This window comes from Pteropus vampyrus, unplaced genomic scaffold, assembly GCF_000151845.1.
Source record: "Pteropus vampyrus isolate Shadow unplaced genomic scaffold, Pvam_2.0 Scaffold516, whole genome shotgun sequence".
Classification (NCBI taxonomy): Eukaryota; Metazoa; Chordata; class Mammalia; order Chiroptera; family Pteropodidae; genus Pteropus; species Pteropus vampyrus.
The window spans coordinates 300,630-306,925 of NW_011889297.1; the positions used below are offsets into that span (position 1 = coordinate 300,630).

At 35.9% G+C, this 6,296-nt stretch overlaps 1 pseudogene; it reads left to right on the forward strand.

Annotated features, from left to right (window-relative positions):
- The first annotated feature begins 5,236 nt into the window (after positions 1-5,236).
- On the forward strand, positions 5,237-5,355 carry LOC111733043 (annotated as a pseudogene).
- Positions 5,356-6,296: the final 941 nt, after the last annotated feature.

The following is a 6,296-nucleotide window of genomic DNA, read 5'->3' on the forward strand; positions in this document are numbered from 1 at the left end:
GTCATAAGAGGAAAGTTCCTATCATTATAGCCCTATCTCCAAAATGAGAATGGCCCAAATTAACAAACTAATGCTTTGTCTTAAAAAACTACAAAAGGAAGAACAAATGAAGCCTAGGAAATAAATCATCAAAATTAGAGCAGAAATAAATGAAATTGAAAACAAAACAAACAAAAAATAACAGTAGAAAAAATTAGTGCAACAAAGAGCTGGTTTTTTGAGAAGGTTAATAAATTGAAAAACCCCTGGCTAGGCTCGCAAAAGAAAAAAGAGAAAGGACACAAATAAACAAAATCAGAGATGAAAGGGAAAATTATGACACATTGCAGAAATACAAAAGATCTTGCAAGAATACTATGAAAAAGTATATAATACCAAATCTAATAACCTAGAAGAAATGGACAAGTATTTAGAAAAATACAATCTTCCTAGACTGAATCAAGAAGAACTGGAAAATTCAAATAGACCGATCAGCAGTATGGAAATCGAAACAATCACCAAAAAGTAAAAATCCAGGACCAGATGGCTTCACCAGTGAATTCGACCAAACATTCAAAGATTTATTACCTATTCTCCTCAAACTCTTCCAAAACATCAAAGAGGAAGCAATACTTCTCAACTCATTTTATGAGGCCAATATTACTCTGATACCAAAACCTGTTAAGGATAACACAAAAAAAGAAAACTACAGATCAATATCTCCCATGAACACAGATGCAAAAATCTTAAATAAGATACTAGCGAATCGAATACTGCAACATATTAAAAAGATTATACACCACGATCAAGTGGGCTTCATCCCAGGGGCACAGGAATGGTTCAACATACACAAATCAATTAATGTGATACACCATGTATACAAATTGAAAAATAATAATCATATGACCATATGAATAGATGCAGAAAAAGCCTTCGACAAGATACAGCATCCATTTATGATCAAAACACTTAACAAAATCAGTATAGATGGAAAGTACTTAAACATAATAAAGGCCATATATGACAAACCCTCAGCCAACATTGTACTTAATGGTGAAAAACTAAAAACGTTCCTTCTAAGATCAGGAACAAGGCAGGACTGTCCACTATCACCACTGTTGTTCAATATAACATTGGAGGTCCTAGCAAGTGCAATCAGAGAAAGGAAATATATAAAAGGCATTCAAATAGTATATGAAGAAGTGCAACTGTCACTATTTTCTATTTATATAGAAAACCCTAAATACTCCACAAGAACACTACTAGAAAAAATAAGCAAATACAGTAAAGTTTCTGATTACAAAATCAACGTTCAAAAATCCATAGCATTCCTATACTCTGACAACAAAGTGTCAGAACAAGAAGTGAAGAAAATAATTCCTTTCACAATTGGAAAAAATTTAACAAAATACCTAGGAATAAATTTAATGAAACATGTGAAGGACCTATATAATGAAAACTTCAAGATTCTATTAAAAGAAATCGAAGAAGATACAACAAAATGGAAAGATATTCTGTGTTCTTGGATTGGAAGACTCAACATAGTTAAAATGACCATACTACCTACAGCATTATAGAGAATTAATGCAATTGCCATCAAAATCCCATTGGCATTTTTTAAAGAAATAGAACAAAAAGTCATCAGATTTGTATGGAAGCAAAAAAGACCCTGAATTGCCAAAGCCATCCTGAGAAAAAAGAATGAGGCTGGAGGCATCACTCCGCCAGACTTCAAATTATACCACAAAGCAACAGTGATCTAAATGGCATGATATTGGCAGTAAAACATGCACACAGACCAGTGGAACAGAATCAAGAGTCCAGAAGTAAACTCATATTTATATGGGTGAATAATTATCGACAAAAAAAGCCAAACATGTACAGTGGAGAAAGGAAAGCCTCTTCAATAAATGGTGCTGAGAAAACTGGAGAGCCATCTGAAAAAGAATTAAACTAGACTGTTGTCTATCACCACACACTAAAATGAACTCAAAATGGATTAAGGACCTGAATGTAAGATCTAAAACAATAAAATGCATAGAAGAAAATATAGAAATGAAACTCAAGGACCTTGGACTTAAAGAGGATTTTATGAATTTTACCTCAAAGGCAAGGGAAGTAAAAGCAAAAATAAATGTATGGGACTACATCAAAGTAAAAAGCTTCTCTTCAGCAAAAGAAATTGTCAACATGTATAGGATAACCGTCCGAATGGAAATATATATTTGCAACAATGCCTCCAATAAGGGCCTAATATCCAAAATATACAAAGAATTCATATGACTCAATAACAACAATGACGACAACAACAACAAAACGACCCAATCAAAAAATGGGCAGAGGACCTGAACAGACACTTTTCCCTAGAAGACATACAAAAGGCAATAAATTTATGGAAAGAAGCTCAACATCGCTAGCTATTAGGGAAATGCAAATCAAACCACAATGAGACACCATCTCACACCCGTTAGAATAGCTATAGTCAACAAGACAAGTAATAACAAATGTTGGAGAGGATGTGGAGAGAAAGGAGCCCTCGTACACTGCTGGTGGGACTGCAAATTGTTACAGCCACTATGGAAACCAGTATGGAGTTTCCTCAAAAAGCTGAGAACAGACCTACCATATGATCCAGCAATCTCTCTATTGGGCATTTACCCCAAAGACTTAAAAACCAATATCCGAAAAGTTATTTTCACACCGAGGTTCATAGCAGCATTATTCACGGTGGCAAGGACATGGAAGCATTCGATGTGTCCTATGATAGATGACTGGCTAAAGAAGCTGATACACACACACACACACACACACACACACACACAATGGAATATTACTCAGCCATAAGAAGAGATGAAATTGTGTCATTTGCGACAACATGGATGGACCTCGAGATAATCATGCTAAGCAAAATAAGCCAGACAGAAAAAGTTGAAAATCACCTGATATCACTTATATGTGGGATATAAATCTAAAAGCAACAAGTGAACAGGACAAACAAACAGAGACTCATGGACATGGACAATGGACTAGTGGTTACCAGAGGGTAGAGGATGGAGGAGGAGGGGGAAGGTAGACGGGGTAAATGGGGTCAAACATAGGGGTTTAAGGGGAGCGTAAAGAGGGTAAAGGGGATCAAATATATGATAGCTGAAGGAAACCGGACTTTGGGTGGTGAGCACACAATAGAATATACAGATGTCAAATGATAATATACCCCTGAAAATTATATAATTGTATTAACCAATGTTATCCCAAGAAACTTAACAAAAACGAATAAAAAATACAAAAAAAAAGATGACAAATGATGAAGTAGTTTTGTACCCATGACAACTTTTGAGATTAAAAATAGAGGTCAGTCTTCAGATGGCCAATGTTCCATGTAAAACTAAGTCACAACTCTTTATTTAGCAAGTCTTTCATGAGCAACTAGTGGGTTCCAGGCGCTAGGCCTAGTCATTACTCTTGGGATCTAGAGATGAACAAGATACAATACCTCACCCTGGAGATACTTACCATCTGGTAGCAGGGATAAGCATTGTGGTAATATAGTAAGTCAAAAAATGCATTTACACGTAACCTGCCATACATCATAGCTTAGCCTAGACTACCTTAAATGTGCTCAGAATGCTCACATTAGCCTACAATTGGACAATTATGTTGAATGTCATCTCAAAAATAGTTGCCTTCCCTTTTTTTCCCCATCAGAAGCAGGACATATAGGTGGATGTTTTGTAGACATCATTGTAAGCAAAAACACAAACCACGATATCCAAAAATGCTGGCAACACAGTACAATGTAGAGTATCAATTGTTTACCCTCATGAGCCTGTGGCTGACTGAGACCTGCAGCTCACTGCCACATTGCAAGAGAGTACTATACCACATATTACTACCCTGGGAAAACATCAAAATTCAAACTTAGAAATTTGGGGATAAACAGGTGGTTCTCAAACCTAGATGTATATTAGAACCACCTAAGGAGATTTTAAAATGCACTGATGCCCAGGACCCACCCTAGACTAATTAAATCTGACTCTTTGAAATTGGGACTAAGACATTGTTTGTTTGTTTGTTTTCTTAAAAACACTTCCCTCACCACTGCCCAGCCAGAACTAAGGGACAGGAAGTGTAAATGATGGGTGGGGTGGGAAGTGGATGGAGACAAGGCTGACAGACTGGAATGGAGCCAAATTTGGCAAAACAATGGAAAATTTAAAGCAAATGAATTAAAAAAAAACGACTTTGTTTTTAAAGCTGTTCACTCTGAGAACTGTGTGGCAAAGAGACTGAGAGTGATGTGAGCCACTTAGGAAGCTAAAGTAGTGGTTCAGGCGAAAAGAAGTCAAGTCAGAGAGCCATTTCTGAGGTTCATCCTATATGATTTGGTGAACAATTGTGTCTAGTAACAGGTTGTGAGTGGATTAATGAAGAGCAATAGTGAAGGAAGATTCTGAGATCTCTGGCTTGCAAAATGACTGATAGTGACCCCATTTACTGAGCATTTTTTCAGGCAGGTTGGGTTTGGCTGAGGCAGTACAATCAGCCTCACTCAAATAAGCCTCCTCAATTTTGCTACAGTCTTTAATTAGGGAATAAACATATAGTTAAATGAACTACATAATGTTCTTTTAAAAGTATGCATTTGAATGACTTTCTAGGGGACCACGCATTCTTCAGTTCTTTCCAGTTCCCACAACTCTCTTTTAGCTCATTTCTGTCACCTTCTTGGTCTCTGCAAGAATTTGAGTTTGCAGTCCCCAGTAGGCAATCAGATTCATCAGAATAATTCAATGAAAGAAATATCAGTCAGATAGCATTTGGAAAAGTTAGTCCTGGCTGCTACGTGAGGATGAGCTATTAAATGGAGAACTGGAAGTAGAAAAAACAATGGCTAAGTTGCAGATTTTCAGCAAGAGATAAGGAGGGCAGTGATTCTGATAACTGGGTTTAGCAACACAGATGACCAGAACTTTTTTGTTTGTTTGCTGTTTTGTTGGAGGCTAATTAGTCCACTAGTTCATTTTGAGTCATATTGAATTTTTTTCCAAATTTTAAAATATTTGAATAGGATTAAAATAAAATTTAGCTGTATTTTCTTTTTAGTTTTTATTTCTCAAACAGAGTTGGCATTCAATATTAGTTTACATTAGTTTCAGATTTCAATAACTATATATAGTGCCAGGTGGATACTAGACATATCGAGGGGATCGCTTCATAAATTACATAAGGGTCATGTTGACTTTTAAAAGTCAGTGGGTTCTACAGCCATGCTACCCTGAACAACCATGATCCAATCTGATCTCAGAAGCTAAGCAGGGTCGGATGTAGTTAGTACTTGGATGGGAGACCACGTAGGAAGACCAGGTGCTGTAGGTGTAAAACATAAAAAAAAAAAAAAAATAAGGGATTGTAAGCTGACAAGGTCCTTGCAATCTGAGGTCAACCAAGAGTTGCCTCACCTAAAAAAAAATGTCATTGGGTACAAACCACTTTGCAGTTTTGACATTATCGTGTAAAGTTGAACAATCATATTCCCTACAACTTAGCACTACCACTTCTAGTTATATATCACAAATAAATGTTTGTAAAATAGAAATAAATAAGCAAACAAATCCAGAATCAAAAATGAGAAATGATCCAAATATCTATCTACAGAAAAATGGGTAAATAACATATGTTCATATAACATATGTTATTATAATATTAGACAGCAATGATGAATGACCTACATCTACATGTCAAAACTTTTATTATCATTATTATGTATGTCTACTGGTCTAACTACAACTCAAATTTCTCTCTTTAGCTCCAAATTTCTATGCCCACCACCTTCTTTGACATCTCCAAAGGGTTCCCATCATATGTTTGCCACTTACTGGATGTTTGACCATGGGGAAATTATTTAACCTCTTTATGCCCCAGTTTTCTTATCTATGACATAAGAACAAGAAAACATTAACATCATAAAGTTGCTATGAAGACTGAATAAATTTATATTTGATTCTTAGAACAGCACCTAACACATAAGGAACCCTTAATAAGTATAAAATATTAGTGTTACTTGTTCTCCAATTGTACCACCAACCACCTGTCTCTCAAGTCAGAAACCTCAAGATCATCTTAATTCCCCAAATATTACTTACTATTTCCATCCAAATCCACCAACAATTTCTCAGGAGTAGCCACAAGGAAAGCAAAGAGAATGGCCAGTGGCTAGTAGTCTTCCCTGAGTTTTTTCTAGAGTTATTTTCCTTTGATGCATCTTAGATATTGAAGTCTCGCATAAGCTTCCATTTCAAGAAAGGGTTCTTCAGCTT